Below are 18,312 nucleotides of genomic sequence, written 5' to 3'. Positions count from 1 at the left end.
TAATTGGCTCTAAGAATCAATTATTTGTAACTGTATATCTACTTAGACCCTACTCTGTATCGAATATATTGTAACAAACCCTCTTTTATAATTTAAATGAAATATTACCATATTGAAAGTTGGCAATTTGTCAATATCTCAGGTAATTTAAATGCAAAGTTATTCAAACATGGTCGTTATACAACATTATGTACAGTTACATACAGACGTATACAAATAAAATGGTACCAGTGTAATGTAACGGATGTATCAGGAAAGAAATCGTTTGGGATAACACCACAATGAAGTGCACTTAGTTTAGTAACTGACGAGATGACTACTCCCTAGTCAGTTAGTCAAGAAAAATTATACAAATGCTTCAAATAAAATGACCTAGTAATAATAATTTTAAAAATCTACTGCATGCAATCAGGTCTGATTGATTCGTTTATGACATCGTAGTTCCTAAATGAATGAAACGATTTTGAAATTTTTTTTTTTTTTAAATTAACTTAATCGAGAGAAAATCTACTCAACATATTGAAGATCATCACCTATTTTCTAGCTGTTTCGAGAACGGACCTTCTGCTCGTACTCAAAACATACCTAAAAACACTCTCGATCAAACAATCTTAAAAAAATATCAAGATCGATTCACCCGTTTAAGAGCTACAATGAGATAATCAGACTGTAGATACACTATTAGATACATCAGGAACGTTAAACTTATTATACCCCTCTTTTTAGTCTCTGTTTAGTCGGGGATTTCTGATTTTTATGACATGAATATAATTTGATCGTGTCTTTCGAAAGAATTAAAGCAAAGCGATATCAATGGGTGATCAAATCTTGTTCCCATTACAACCTTCCTCCACCAGAATGGATTGAAAGACATTTCATTTTTATATATTCCAATGATTAGGTTTCCTACACTATAAAAGCAAATTGGGTTTGATTGATTTGCTTAGCTTTTGGTACTGCCACTGGCTGACCTCGTAACCAATTATAGTTAAATAAGGCCGAATCTTAGAACCGTTTTTATTTGTTGACAAATAAGTTACCGTATCGAATCTGTAACACCTAGTACAGAGACAATTTCTCTGTTGTTTTATATTCGAATTTACACCAGTTACATTCACACACATACATGGAATAATGCTGGAATGTCATGACGATGATGTCGATGATATCGTTGTTAGTACTGTGTTGACGTGTTTTCATGATATTACAACAAAACTCTTCATTCATTTTTTTTTTTTGAAAACAAAAATCAATGTGATTTAAATTATTAGCATTTTACATTCATTCTGACAATGTTGTTGCTACGATTGTTTGTTTTATTAAATCATCAATGCTTTTTTATTTTGGTTACAAAACGAACATGAAAATTTGGCATAATAAAGTATTGCTTATTAAGAACTGGAGTTCACACGTAGCTTCGCCTCGCGGTTTGATTCGAAGGAAATATTGCATTGCTCCGACTACTCTTTGCACATTTTTATTTGTAGCGATATCAAAATGTTTCTATTTTTGGATCCATTAATCCTTTGTTTATTTTGATCATTCCTGAATTCATTTTGATTATTTTATGAGCAAGGAAGTCATGACTTGTCCTGGAGTTACTCTATCGAAAATGTATGCGTTCATTCGACGTTTCCTACCCATAATATGTTAAAATTCAAATATTTATTTATTCATAATAAATTAAATGAAAAACCTTCGCCAGATTTTTATTTCAAAAAATTATTTTATTCGAGTTAACCATTAATAACATATTAAAACTTCATTTTTTTCTTATCTATACATTGCCATTATATCCGATCAACCTTAAGTAAATATATCATAAACATATAATAATATATTTAATAGAAATCATCCCAGAAATGTAATAAGTTTCTACGAAAATGTAAAAACGTATAGTAAGGTAGTATTAATGATATAAGAGTCGGCAACATCACGAAAAAAATGGTTTCAAAATACTGGATATAAGATATTTCTTATTGAAATCAGGTATGGCTGAAGTACATTTGGTACCAGAGAATGATTGCGTTAACTGTGTTTAGTAGTGCGGAAAAGTTGCTGATTCTAAATTTATTTTGTGACAATTCTATCGCAATCAGGAAAGTTAGAAATTCTAACGCAATCAGGAAAGAAATAAACTTTCGTTAACGTTACCAGCTCTGGTATCATAAATGTATATATTATATCACTACATATTATAAAACAAAGTCGCTTTTTCTGTCCCTATGTCCCTATGTCCCTATGTACGCTTAAATCTTTGAAACTACGCAACGGATTTTGATGCGGTTTTTTTTAATAGATAGAGTGATTCAAGAGGAAGGTTTTTATGTATAATACATCCATATTTTAGTAGAGTAAGGGATTGAAATAGGGGTTGAAAAGGATATTCTTCAAAAACTAAAAAAGTTGTGCATCGATTAAGCTCAAATATTGACACGATATACAACCAGCTTCAAAGATCTGTTGTTTTTATCTACTTTTAACCTTCGGGTGGTAGAAAGGTGTAGCGAGAAAGTGGGAAGGAATTATCGAATATTTACAAATATACCTAAGTGGGGTATCAAATTAAAGAGCATGACGTGTACATTACAAAACTGTTATCCCACGCAAGGAAATGTGGAGGGAGGGGTGCAAGTGGGGATGTTGCCCAGCAAAGCGAGTAGTTCACAGCTAGTATAATATAAAGGTAAGTACACAAATAATAACAAAAGTACATACTTGCAAATATATAAAAACATATTCCACGAAGGCCCTAAAAAGTTAAGTGTTGGTGTATACCTAGATAGAAAATAATTCCCTTGTACATATCATGAGATCTTATTCAAACATAAAATTTTATTTTCGGCTTATATACAAGATGGTTTAATTACTAAAATAAAGACGACACAAAATTCGTGGAAAAACAATTTATAGGCTAGGAGACACTAACATAAAATTTCAAAGCGTATTTTACAGTATGGTGACCTTAGATTTTGTTACAGAAAGGTTCCGTACCCGAAAAAAACTAAAAAATTGGCGATGATCGTCAAAATCGATTCAGTTTGGAAAAGACATGACATATAATTTTTACATATAAATAATTACTAAAAAGAAAAAAGTCAAATCAATTATTTCAATATCATTTAAAATAGTTCCAAAAATTTGTCCCAATGATAGATCTAAGTATCCTTTTTATCTCATCCGATGTCCTTGACCATCACTTTGATATTGATTTAAGAAGTAGTGTTATAAGTTTAAAGTGTTAAAATCTGTACGTCTTTGTGTTTCTCAGTGGCATCGTAGCCCCTAAACGATCGAACCAACTTGATTGAGAATATTTTATAGTTAAGTTTCCAAAAATCGGTATACAAGAAATAAATCGCATTTGTCGGGGGTTTTTTCAATTTTGTAAATTTCACAATGTGAAAAGATACTGGTCGTTTCTAATAAATGAGAGTGTCTTTTGAAAATGATTCGTTTTAAAGGATTACTTAGATTTACACGAATCATTCTGTAAAATTTTATAGATTCCAATTCTTTACATCACATAAAATGTTAAGAAAAGTTATCAAAGTTATTTGTGTATGTGGTTCTTGTAGTAAAATACGTAACACATAAAACTTTCTGCCACAAAACCAAGCGTTTGTTATATTAAATGAACGAATTTTACTACATAAATTCACACGGTACACAAAATTATTTCTTTCGGAAGGGAAAAAAAATGAACTACATCTGTGGTACAAATGAGATAAACCATACCTTTCGAATATGGAACTTCAGATTTAATTTAGTTTTTATTTAGGATTAGATGAATAATAATCGGTAAGAATTAAATAAACAATACTAGTGCTAGCGTGAACAATCAAAAGGTATCAGAATTTCTGGAAGAGTATGGCTTGTTTTAAGTACGTCTTTGTTTCTTTGATAAGAGAAAATATGATCTTTCAAATGAAAGTCATTTCGAAAATAAATTTACGCCTCAAATGGGCTTCACCTCGTTTCATAAAGCTTCATAGCTTGCCTATTACCGTGGTTGCAACTACGCACCTGATCTGAATGTGTTATTCAACGCAAGAGGCACATTATTTCAGCTACTGAGATTTCAAGTAAGTCCCAAAAATCTAATACTTGGGATGTTAGTTATTCCACAAAACCTACATTTCCAGAAAAAAGGAAATCCAATCAGAAATTGGGCAAGCTTTGATTGTTGGGATATTCATTCAATTAAGTTCGGATTCTTATTGGGCACATCCGATATTTGAAACACCTTAGAGTTTGGAGATGAAAATAATAATCGATTCTGAATATCGAACAAGCATAATTGTTTAGTGCGTTACAATGTTGAAGCAAGAGGAAAACTTAGTTTACGCATCAAAGGTTATGTTCTCACTTGCATTTTATGGGTCAAATAAAAAAAAAGTGTCAACACCAAAAATACTACAACAAAACTTCCTTGTGTAGTTTTTATGACCACTCGCACTCTCTTAAGGTAGTTGCTTCGCGATTGAAAAATATTAAGACATTATTTGCAAAGCTTGGAAAAAACGCAATTAAAAGCAACATGGGTGATGCGTGGGAATAAATTTTAATTTTTTCTAGGCTAAGTAGAAATATCACCGTCTTTATAGAAAACTGATATCGATATATTATTTTTAGAAGGCGAATATGGAAAGAATTATGTAGACAAGACAACTATAACAGAGTATTTTGGTTGTAACAGAAACAACTATAGTATGGTGGTGTTAAAGAACTGATCATGCACTGAGTATTGTGTTTGTGAAGTCTTCAAGCCTCGTTTCGCTAAAAGCTCATATACTCATTCCGTGCATATAATCCAAAAATTTTCAACAATATTGTAACGGAGCAACATCCTTAAACAGAATATAATAAACGTATAAAGTATAGGTTAGGTATAGAAATAAAAACTATTGAATCGGAATGATATTAATAACAATTTTAACGATGTTATTTTTACCATGTACTTATGTTTTTCCACACCATTTAATGATAGGTTATTAATACACATATCTACTCGACATATTGCTATTATCTTTAATAGGTTATGGTTATTTAGTGGGAAAAACAATAAACATTTTGCAGTTTTTATGTGTAAAAAGTATTCAAGTTGGTAAAGCTACCTTCAGTGCGCTTATGGCAAGTTAAGTACAGATAAAAACCTAAATTTTTGATACAATCATTATAAAATGGAATTTTAACATTTTGAGAATAGCAGATGTTGAATAACTGCTTACAAACTTCTATGGATAAAAAGTATAAAACTACAAAAATAAAATAGTCTGACGAAGATTTTTGTAAATATCTTTATTAAAAAGAAAAAAAATTACCTGAAACTATTGCGTCCGCTAAGACTGCAAATTAAGTAAAATTGCAGTCTAGGTCAATCTACAGAGTCGAAAAAAATCCTGAAATCAACGCAATTTTCAAGTTTTTGTATCCAGATTATTTTCGACCTTTATTGGGAAAGTCACTTATGACATTCACCACTCAATATAGCAGCTATAAGCAGGCTCAAATGATAAAAAAAAACAGCAGTGGTTTTTATCCAATGTTGTAATGTATCATTCAAACCGACTTTCTCAATCCAATTATTATTTTTCGTCTAAATCAGCTAAATATTTACATGTCGGAAGTATTAAAATAAGTAATAACTTTTACAATAAACCTTATTTACCTATAAAGACATAGGTCTTAAAATATATATATATTTATTTATACCTTAAGGTTTAAAAGTCTACATGCGAAAAACTTTTTTTTTTATTATCTTGAACCACTGTATTTAAAAAACAAATGTATATTTATTAAGAAAACTTTATGAGCATTTACCAAATACTATATCAAAATAAAATTTATCAAAATAATGCGATGTTGGTTAATTTAGTTTTCATAAAATTGTATTTGTGAAGAAATTGCTGACTGATATTTTATTTGAATTTAAATGTTATTCATTCAAAATTTTTATATAAAGCGGTTCTAAAAGCGATTTCGTTGAGTAAAATTCATAAAATTCATCGAATAAATTTCTAATAACTCTTTTCCTCCTCATACAGTTAAAAATCGTACGTACCGTTTGCAAGAAAATATGTTTTTAATATGGTATCAAGTACATGTTTATTGATTCAAGAAAATATTTACTTGTTATAAAACAAGTGACATTTACAAAATTTAAAAAACCCCAGACAAATATCTCTCCATTAAAAAATTACATTTTTCCTTAAAGACTTTTTCATACTTAACCGATTTTGAAGATAATCGCCAATTTTTTAGTTTTTTCGAGTACGGAACCCTAATATCGAAGTTGAAACATAGCTAAGAACACTTTCCATTGAATTTTCTTTCACACGAAACAAAAAAATCAAAATCTGTTCATCCTTTTAGGCGCTACAATGCCACAGACAAACAGACACACACAAATATAGCGGTCAAACTAATAACATTTTGTTGTTCGTCATCCATTAATGTTTTCTACTCTGCAATTATTCGTTTAGATTTAAATTTCTTGTTTAGATTTTCACAAAAAATGATGAAAAACTTTACTTCAATTATTTAATGTTATTGTAGCAAAAATTACCGCAAATTTTGTTTAATATACCGATTTCTTTGTACACGAGTATATTTTTAATAATCACACTAAATTCTTTTTGTTTATTTTGTAAGGTTATTTAAATAACCCATAATTTTGTGGAATTTTAGTGTAAATACCTATCAAAAATAACTTTAAAAACAATAAAATTTTATTTACATCATTTTTCGATGTTCATAATATATATTTGAGGTAATAAACATTATACGTTCGATACAAAACTAAATACCCGTCGAATATTTAAGGACCTTGTAGTTCACTGTACAATAAATCAGAAGGGAAAATTTTTGTTTTTATAAATGTAATACCTTTTGCAATATTTTTAGTTAATTTCATACACCAGCTACAAAATTGACCTTTTAGCTTGTAAGATTTGAATGGACAGAGGACTTTCAGCATAACCATTATAGAATTTATGATATTTATAGACACGTATATAACATTAAATTGAATTCAATAAAATGAAACAAAATTTTATCTAAAAAACAACGAGTTTACAAGAACATGTTACATATAAGTCCTAAATCTTAAATTGGGGCATTGTACAGTTAACCGAGTTTGAGCTATGCAAGGCATGTAGGACTTGCAACTTTTATTTTTCGGGAATAAGTCCCTTGAAAATCAATATTAAAACGCTTTAACCCGTCTTTTTTATTAGCCTGAATTTTAAATTTTGGACTCTTTTCAACCTAATAGTTTAATAACTTAAATATCCTGATAATTTTCTGATCAGAATCAGCAATATTATCTTGACTATGATTGGTCGTCTCAACGGTTAAGGGGTTGGTGGCGATGTTGCGTGTTGCTCATGTGAAAAGACGTGAGGTCGGAATCCATGCAGGCTAATAAATTTTTTTTTTATTCTCCTTTGGCCCCAAAATCTTTGTTTTTTTTTTTATTACGCTTATGGCACTAAAAAGTGTGTTATAATTTTAATGTAATTTTCAAAGCGTGGGATGGTCGATATCTGCAGCTTATTTCAAAAGTAAATTTATAGAAAAATCATTCCATGCTTTGAATTTTATTTGAAAGTGAAAAATGTATTACAATGCTTTCATGAATAATGGAAGTCCATGGAAGTCTAGAAGATTAATGCTTTTTAAAATCCAGATGGTCAAACGAATAAGATAGAAAAGTTCTACATTAGCTTCAAATGAAAAATATTATGAAAATATTTCAAAATAAATTTACTGTCTCAGTTCGAACAAACAATTTTTTCTTCACTGACATATGACTGTTGGAGAGTTATTTTTCTATAGATCACACAAATGACGCAAGTTACCATCAGTAATATTCCGTGTGCATTAGGTATGTACTGAATGTGTCAGTAAATGTGTTTCATGTGTGTTGTTGGGGTAGAATCCTAACAATACTGTTGTTTCTTTCATTGGTGACTGTATTTTCAATAAAGACAGAGGTGCGAGAGATTCTTTTTCTTGAAATGAGGTTAGACACGCCTATATATCTTGCTGGGTTTGTAATTTAAGTGAAAAATATAAATACTGCGTCAAATGCTGTATTTAATTGTAAAAAAATGTTTAAAATACATTATAATTTTGAGATATTTAAACGCAATTTTTTGGCGCTCTCTGTTGATGACGTAGAAGTAGGTGATCTGTCAATTGGTGACAGTTCAATGTATAATTTACACTTTAAAAAAATGAATTTACAACACAGAATTTACACTCGTTATTATTTAGTTTTCTAATTAGAGCCGTAGAATAGTATAATTTAATGAAATACCATATAAAATTTAAGTAATTAATATCATACAGTATGTCAACAAAGACAAGCTCGTACTATGATGTCACGTCCGTATAAAAATTTGAATTTCCGTTTTAAATTTTTAAATGCCCTCTCTGAATTTGTACTTTTATGAATTAATTTTGAGTAATTAAAAAGATAATAATTATTAAAATAATGGTTTAGTTGAAATGTCCAGTCATTAAGGTAAAGGAAGAAAAATATTTGAACCAAATTTAAATTTCATGAATATTCCCTATTCCTTAGAAAAGTCAGTATGAACAATCTGTGATTGACTTTTTGATGCGATGCATCTTGAATACCAAACGAAAATTTTTATATAATCCTACATTTACCATCAAGTCGAGAAAATTGACAACATTTGACAGGAAAGTGAAAGATGCCTATGCTTTCAACAATAATTCTGTTTGATTTAGGGGCTTAACCAAGACATTAAAAACATATGAAACATTCTGTATTTATAATATACATGTATCTCACGAGATGTTATCTTTCATATTTTATATGAGAAAAGTTATTGGAACAAACTATTTTTGAATTTTAAATTATAAAAATTTTTGTTCACTCAAAGAATACCAATGGAGTTTTTTATTTTATATGTCGGAATGAATAGATGTAGGTATAGATCAGAACTGAATATGTTCGTTTGTTAGACACGTTACTTGTGTTTTACTAGCTGTGTAATATTTGATTTTTAATAAATAATATATACAGGATGTTTTAATAAGTGAAGTTTACAGGGCTAAGTGGTCTATTTCCACATAGATAACGGGAAACTTAAAAAAAATTAAAAAAATTTGCAGAAAAGTGTGCGATTTTGAAAACTATTTTTATCCATCTTTAAAAAAGTATATATAAAGGCATTTAACAAAAATTTCATAAATGGTATTTTCGAGTGAATTTTAAATTATATTTTTAGGTAAATTAGATAAAGAAGCAAATAACTCTAATAAGTTTTGTAAGTTTCTCTGCCTCTCTCGTCGGAGACCTCTTTTCCGGCAGGGTGAAAACTTTTTATCCTTAGAGGTCCCCCACTGTAATGAAAATTTTATTAATCATAACAATTTCAGATGAAAATAATGTCTTCTTTTCATACTTTAAAAATGTGATTTTGTTGCCGTTGGGGTTTTAGTTATTTGGGGAAAATCCGACTTCGAAAGAAAAAGAGGACTAAAAATAAAAAAAATAACGAGAATAAAATGTAGTTACATTCATTGTTATTTTGGCAGTCGGTTTCAGTAAACTGTCCTGTCACAGTTGTTTCCATGGCTGATACCGACTCCAAAAATAACAATTAATGTATAGTGCATATTTATTTCAGTGCATATTCCATCAAACACTGGGTATTTATGACATATTCAATGTGATCTATTACAGTTAAATACAAAAAATAGGCGTCTGTATGCTAACGAAATTGGATAAATAGGCTTATATTTATATAATTATCTAAGAAGATTAACTCTCCATCAGTTGATGACAGTTGATACTAGTAATGCATTCAAGAGTAAGAACGGCTTTGTCAGGATTTTTCCCATCTGGAAAAATATTCTGTCAGCTGGAACTGAATTACGTCAATTTATTATATACTTTTGTTATGAAGTGTACTTTATATTTAATATGCGAACCTTGTTCTGAAAAAAGTTTGATTAGAAAATTTTTCTAAAAACATACATAGATATATTTTTTTAACTTGAAATATTTAATAGTTATAATATTATCATTTTGAAACCATTAAGAACCGGATTCGATAAGTAAGTTACCGTTTATCCAAAATTTAAAAAGTTAGTCTTTGTTGTTGAGTAATTTCCTAAAATTTGTGAAAATATGTTGATAATTTTTCTTTGAAAATAGTTTTCAATATGATTTTAGATTTCTATTTGATGTAATCAGAAAATTCAATCACGTAGTTTCGTAAATAAAATTTTAACTTTAAGGCAATTCAATCGTGCAATGGATTTACTTAGGAATTCAATAAAATTGAAATATAAGATTAATAAAAGTATTTTGTATTTAATAAAGAAAGGGAATTTTTCCCCGTCTGTAGAATTTCATATAAACAAACAAAATGTGCATAATTAAAACACTGAACTCCGACTTTGAGTTATGTGGAGATGATATATCGAATTATCTAAAGAACTATAAATCGTATCGTATTTAAACTAGTGGTAACGTTTTTTATGGGTTCAACTAAGTCTAAAACGAAGTTTTTGTTAAAGTTGGTGGCCAAATTTTTTTCTCGAAAATTCACGATTTTTCTTAAGGGGTACCCCTTAGAAAAAATGACAAAAAAGTGGAAATAATATTTTCCCCCGATTTCAATACATCATTTTCTAAGACCATTTTGACCCAAAGATAGCAAAAATCAGGTTCAAAAAAAGTATAATTAATGACATTAACAATAGATGATAAGCCAGTTTTTCGGATTCTGACTTGGAGTTGCTGCCAGACAATATTTTCTTAGAATTAAGAACACAGAAATTTTTTAAAATATAAAAATAGAACTGCTTTAAATAAACAAAAAATAATAATAATAACAGTTATATATGCATAAATATCTCTCATTGTCAACGGAGAGAAAAACTTTTGGAAATTCATTTGACAGAGAAAACATAAAGAAAAACGACAACCATTACCTTAAAACTAGACGAAAAACGAATAATATAATATATTATAACAAACCAAAAAATAAAATGAACCAAAAAGAAGAAAAAGTACCCGTAAACAATATATATTTTTATAAAAGTATAAATTCTTTCTTATATTTAAAACGATTCTATATCTTTCTAATAGTAAAAAACTTTTATATACGTATATGCATGTTATATACAGGATATTTCAGAATTTTCCGGAAATATTGAATTTTGTTTTCTATAGGAATAAAGAAAAAAGTCCATTTAAACATTTGTCTCAGTCTCTGTGAAATGGCTACCACGATTGTCCCGACTAATCACCGCTTGGCTATATTATATTTTGGCTGAATGAAAGTTATGGCTATTTTGTTCAGCAAGAGTTATTCTACATTTTAAATTGCTGAAAAATAGTCCTTGTATTTTAGTAAAAAAAAATTTGTATCAGTTAGAATCGCAGTGAAACGAAGCCGGGTTTAACTAGTATGTTAATCTTTTCAATTTTTTACTTCCCAGAGGAAGTTAATGAAATGGGGCCGATTAAAAAAAGCTCCAGTTTTACAAATTTCCGCGGTTCCAAGGCCGCAATATCCGAATCACACCTTTTTAATGTGATATCTGTGTGTGTGTGTGTGTGTGTGTGTGTGTGTGTGTGTGTGTGTGTACGTATGTGCGCATGTTCGTTCGGATCCTTTCGCCTCGATTATCTCGCGAACCATTAACATGTCACTGGGCTTATTCGTCACGCAATCGCATATTTAAGAACTGAAAGAGTTTTCAGTAGAATTAGTTAAGCTGTTTTTTAATGGTAATAAAAAACTGAATAAACAGCATCTGAAAAGTGGATAAAACACATCATTTATCTATGGAGATAATGATTGTTCCAACATAAGTTGCAGTACATGTTCTAAAAATAATTCTTGAAGGCTAGCAAGACCTTTTTTAATGTTTTTCCCCCTTTGGGAAGTTAGTCGTGTGGACTACAGGGGTCGCACTCACATTACATCAGTACCACACCGACTATATGTACTGCCAATTTTCAAATTATGAAATTTTAGGTATTCATACTGTAATTAATTAAAAAAAAAAACACATTTATTCTAAAGTTATAAGTTTTAACTCCTGTCGACAGTCCCCATGACTGCTCATCATATTTTTGGTTATTCTTAGTTATACAGCATATACCTAAAATAATAGCAAGAAATTTTGAAACATCCTATATTCAGCATTAACAATGTAAACTTTTAGCAAGTAAGTTGTACATACATAAGGTATATTACGTTGATATTTTATACTATTGTGTTACCCACAGCTCACATAAAAGTATAGAAAAGAGTGTCATAGTATAAGAAAATAATTCGACATTCGACACCATCACCAAACTTCCATTTTCTATAAATTCTAACATAATTATATAGGGAACATTTTTTTTACTTTCAGGAGAAAAATTAATTTTTTTTAATTCGAAAATTCCTCGAAGATACAAACTGTAGGGAAAGTAACGTTAGATTTAACCTGCCTTAATAGGAGATCGGACTAAACTGGACGTTCAGAAAAGGGAAGTGGTTTTTAACAAGTTTTTAATTGATACGCAAGATATGAACGTTTAAAATTTCCAATTAAACAAAGAGGAAAATCCAATAGTGACGTCATACGGGGGGGGTATCGTCATAGAGAATTCATATAAAACTTTGTTTTGTTAAAAGGAGATGCACCTTTATAACCTCATCGTTTTTAATCAATAATAATTTCACTTTCAAATTTTGTCATGGTATCATATTTAGTTTCAGATTTTTATAAATAATATGGCCAATTCGACATCAGGATTATCCCTAATTTATGTTACTGCATTTCTGGTTTCGTTCAAATCTCAGTATCCTTTGGATCTGTATTTCTGCTGTTTCCTGCTGGCTTCTAACGGAACTGTGTCTCATTGAACTTCCTCACTAGAATAGACTCTACCTATGACTTCTATACTTTTGGAGGATCACTCCAACTGAGCCATTTCTCTGTAATTTTCTCGATGGAAATGTATACTTAATATTTCCAACCATCCAATAATTGTGTGGTTGTAGGTGAATTAACAGTCCACAGTGACTGGATCGAGGGGCAACTCACCGCGTTTTAATGCTTGCCTTATTCGACATAGTTTTATCAATAGTGGACTTCTGGAAGTCACGATCCCTCAGCCATTTTGTAGTTGCTATGGAAGTAATATAAATAGAAAATTTATTATCTAGATACACAATCTTAGTATTTAGTACGTAAAATATATTCATAGCTTTCTATCCATTCAATTCGTTTGAATAACACCTTTATAAATTATATCATTCATACCAAAGTTATTCAACAAACAAACCACTTCATAGGTAAGCGATTCTCCTCTGCGATGGGGACAAACAAACAAAAAAATTTGCTTGTTATTTGCAATGATTCATTTTAACTAAAAAAAAAAAGACAATGATTTCCCTTGACATTACAGTTTGTGACTTTTTTTTTATTCTTTTTTTAGGTATTGATCTATTTTTTGCAAATGTAAAACTATTTTTGTCACTGTAATGCAAATGTTTTAGGTATGAAAGACAAAATCAAGGTTTTATGATTTACCCGGTTTCAGGAGTTATTACTTTTATAGTACAAGAGCTGGCAATGATTCCCAGATTTTATTTTTTCGGATATTTTTTTCCTTATAGTATTAAGGTAAGAGTACATCTCGCACCAAAGTTACAATTGCCTAATAAAAAAAACTAAACCATACTTAAATTACAGTCACCCAAGTGCCATACTATTGATGCTCCAATTTATTGAACGTCAATTGTTTATTAATTTAAACCACGCAAACATGATAAATTTTAGCTTGAGTAGCTTTTTCAATGTCACCCACGCTCAGTGTTGTCCACCTATCTAATAAATCCACCTTGGCAAGTTTTAAGCTATGGAAAATAATCCTAAAAAATGTAAGCTGTCTTTAGAACCATAATTCAAAATCTATAAATTTTTAATATCAGGAGAATCTGTCATACATCATTCTAAAACGTTTCAATTTTTCATAAATCCAGGTGTATATATAAAACTATCTTCTTAACAACGTACACCTCTAGATATATCTTTAACGGTGGTGAAAGCTAGAATTTCAACTAGTTTGCCAGCAGTATGTGTATGCATCAGCAGTATGTTGTACGTATGCACCAGGTAAGTATAACAGATATCTAAAAATATATATATAACAAGTGAAAAGAAACAATTGACTGAGTTAATTTTGAAATACCATGCATAGTCAGTGTTGTTTCTTTATCACATAACTCACAAAAATGTATAGACAGTGTTGATGCGCAATCGTTTGTTTTTTTGACGTCACGTAAATAACAAAAGATATTCACTTTTAAATAGACACACACACAACTGATATTCCTATACTAATACATACTATAAAATTTGCACCTAATTAACGCCCTCGTGGGTAAACGTGATGTTTACAAAAAAATGTTTCAAACAAAAGTTTTTAATTTTTGTATAAGGAACATTTTTTACATTTAAACTTTTGTTCTATCTCTAACGGTTTACAAGATGGGTCCTACGGACCCAAGACCCAATTGACCTATGATGCTCATTTACGAACTTGACCTCTCTTTTTACGTCCTGAGTACGCTGTAAAAATTTCAGCTCGATATCTTTTTTCGTTTTTGAGTTATCGTGTCCACAGACGGACGGACGGATGGACGGATGGACGGACGGACGGACGGATGGACGGACGGACGGAAGGACGGACAACCGGAAATGGACTAATTAGGTGATTTTATGAACAGCTATGACAAAATTTTTTTCCTAGCATCATTATTTATAAGCGTTACAAACTTGGGACTAAACTTAATATACTATGTATATTTCATATATGCATGGTATAAAGATACGTACAACAACGTACGGTAAGCTGCAGAATAAACAGATATATGTGGGGTAGATTCTAAGGTATATTTTATGTTTACACAATGATTTAACTTTAATCATGGGTATGAGACGATATATAAGGTAGATATAAAAAAAGAACAAAAAGAGTTACGAAGGTAAAGTAAACTGGTATCGATATAAAAGAAAAAATTAGAAAACTAATAACAACTGAATGAAATGCTTTAAGGAGATATGCAAGGATTGAAGAATCCTAGGGATTTCAATAAAACTTTATAAATAAATTTTTTAATTAAAAAAGTTTCCACAAAAATTCCTAGGACATCGGGCTTTTTATTATTATTTTATCGTTCAAAGTTGGTTGAAAAAATGATGAATCATATAGGTTATCCTTTTCAATTGGATATTTCTATTCCAAAAAATCTAGAGAGTGTGATAAAAAGCTATTTAAAATATTTAGACAATTTTGTAGCTGCGTAAAATGTAATTTTGAAAGATCTATTATCTATCTATCAGTCGTTGTTTAATTCGAGGTAATTTAAGCAATACACATCAAAATTTAATTTTCAAAAAATTGTTACAACAAGGGCGATGGATTGATTGTGTTAACAACTTTTCTCCATTTTTGATGTCGGTTCTAAAACAACTATAAGAGTTATATATAGAAAATAGTTCTTGTTGTAGTATTGTTGTTCAAACTATTACACAAATACCTGGGGTTTCTCTTCTAACTCTAACTAAAATAAAAATTTCTTTAGGAAATCTATCTATATCTACTATCTACACTAGATATATAGAAGATGATATTCGTATATAAGTATAATCTTAGTTTCCGTGTCTTTTACAAATGTGAATTCAATTTACTTCCTGTTATATCGATTTATAAAAAAAAAAGAAAGAACTGAATTGCATTTATTTATTATTTAAAAAAGTATACCATTGATAAGAATAGATTTTAACTTTTACAGCATAGATTTGACAAGAATTTATTTTAAACTTGTGAATATATAACAAAATGAAAAATGAAAAAATAGCGATTCAATTTAAATAAAACATTCTTATTATCTGTAGTCAAATAATTGATCAATTTAAATAATTTTTTAGAAGTGTTGAGCGCTTTTGTTATAATAGTTTTCTTGTAGGAGGCAAAAGTTCTAGTTTGGTGATCACTATTGTTTGGGAAGCAACATGAATACTATATTGAAAAGACCGGTTTACGATCCATCACTGAAGATAAACAACATTGGGCGCAATCATTACTCGGATTGAAGGCCGCTTGGGAATCATTGTGTGCTGTTGCTTTTTTATTATTTATTATAGTTTTTTATGCACATTGTGTATTTTATATAAAAATCTTTAGCTTCCGCATGTTTATGGCTTAAAAACAAACAACTTTTGTTTGAAACATTTTTTCGTAAACATAACTGTTTACCCGTGAGAACGCAATTATGCGCAAATTGTATAGTATATACCTATAATATGGGAATATCAGCTATATATGTATGACATGTATGTACGTGTTACGTGACAGAATAATCAACACTGCCTATACATGGTTTTTCAACAAATAACTCAGTCAATTGTAAGTTTTCACTTGTTTCAGAATACAACATTATAGCATTCTTGCAACAGCTTTAAAAATACTAGAATAGGTACTTTTTTTCAAATAGTTAATTAGACAATCAGAAATCATTGATAATATTATGAGGAATCCAGAACATGATGTGATTCCACGAAAAAAATTAACAATGTTATAAATGCACAATAATTGTTCTAGGAAATAAAAAATATGTACTTGAGTTGACGGAAGGCATCTCCATGTTCCAAAGAATTTAAATAAATGATCATTCCATATCGAATTATGAAGAACTGAGAATTTGTTGATATGAAAGGAATGATTACCAGGAAATTTAAGAAATATTCAACTTGCATATTTACATGTTACATCTCACGTAATATTCAATATAATGTCCTTCATATATACTCTTATGTGACAACATTATAAAATAAAAGCGACAATTCAATCAGGAAAAAACAGGGAATATATGAGAAAAATGAAACACACGTGGAAAATATCAACAACAAAATATTAATTAAAATTGAAACAATAAAATATTTACTTCGCCATATATTCTCATGTGAAAATGATGAATATATGAAAAAAAATGTATTATAAAATATGTATAGCTATAGGAAATTAAAAAATGTTATACTTGAATATTTCAAATTTTTTTAATCAATATTGTGTATTTATTAATAAAGAATGGATTTTTGAAGTGGCATTATTATAAGGGCTGATTGAAAATCCGATTAACTTAGGTTTCAAAAGATCCAAATCACAAACCTATCGACGACTATGCCAATATAGTTCTTGAAAAGATTGGTCCATTATTCTGTTAATTTAGATCAATGAGATACTGGACCACAAGACACGTCAAGGTGTCCTGTATTTAAACTTCTGTCTTGCCAGAGCCTGAAAATTATATAAGTTTTGACTTGATTGACGAAAAAAACTAACTGAAACTTAATTTCCAATTACCTCCCTTTTCGGATATATGTTTTAACCCAGATCTCCCGACGAACGAAGTTTCATTTAAATTTTCATCTGTTTTAACAAAAAAAATTGAGGTTAAGTATATTGAAAATTAAGCCTCAAAAACACTCATGGAATAAAAAATATTTCAAATCTAGAGACTTTTTTCCAAAAAATGACGAAAATTGAAGACTAAAAGAAACATTGATTGAAAGCCGTATTTGAAGATTTGAAGAAATAAAACACGGATGCATTAAACATCAGGATTTTGGACTGAAAATATTTTCTTCGTTCAAGAAAACTTACAAAGTACTTGCTTTACTTTAATTTTTAAGCCTTATTTTTTTTTCTTGATGGAAATATTGACTTTATTTTTAACCCCCGAACTAAAAAAAAGGGGTGTTATAAGTTTGACCGCCAAGCTTGTGTTTCTATCTGTATGCGAATGAACCGATTTTGATTTTTTTGGTTTTGTTTGAAAGATAATTTAATGGAAAGTGTTTTCAAATGCAAATTTAGGGTTATGTACTCCAAAATACTAAAAATTGGCGATGATCTTCCAAATCGACTCAGTTTGAAAAAGGCTTTAAGGAAATAGGCAATTTAATGGAGAGTGTTCTTTAAGATATGTTTCAAATTCGCGTGTTTAGGGTTCTGTACCCGAAAAATTTGTCGGGGGTATTTTAAATTCAGTAAATTTTACTTGTTCATTTCTTATTCAACTCGTTTAGTTCTAGTAATCTAGTTTTTTATTATTCTGTGTTTGAAATAGAGACAATAAAATAAAAAATTATTAACCAGCATATGAGAAAATAACGAGGCCGAAGATTGAATATACCTTAAACATCCTATAAAAATAAATTATAATCATTTAATTAAAATCACATATAATGTTTTTTTAA

This window comes from Chrysoperla carnea, chromosome 5 (assembly GCF_905475395.1).
Source record: "Chrysoperla carnea chromosome 5, inChrCarn1.1, whole genome shotgun sequence".
NCBI classification, from domain to species: domain Eukaryota; kingdom Metazoa; phylum Arthropoda; class Insecta; order Neuroptera; family Chrysopidae; genus Chrysoperla; species Chrysoperla carnea.
The sequence above is the reverse complement of the archived record's forward strand: the minus strand, read 5'-3'. Positions refer to the sequence as shown.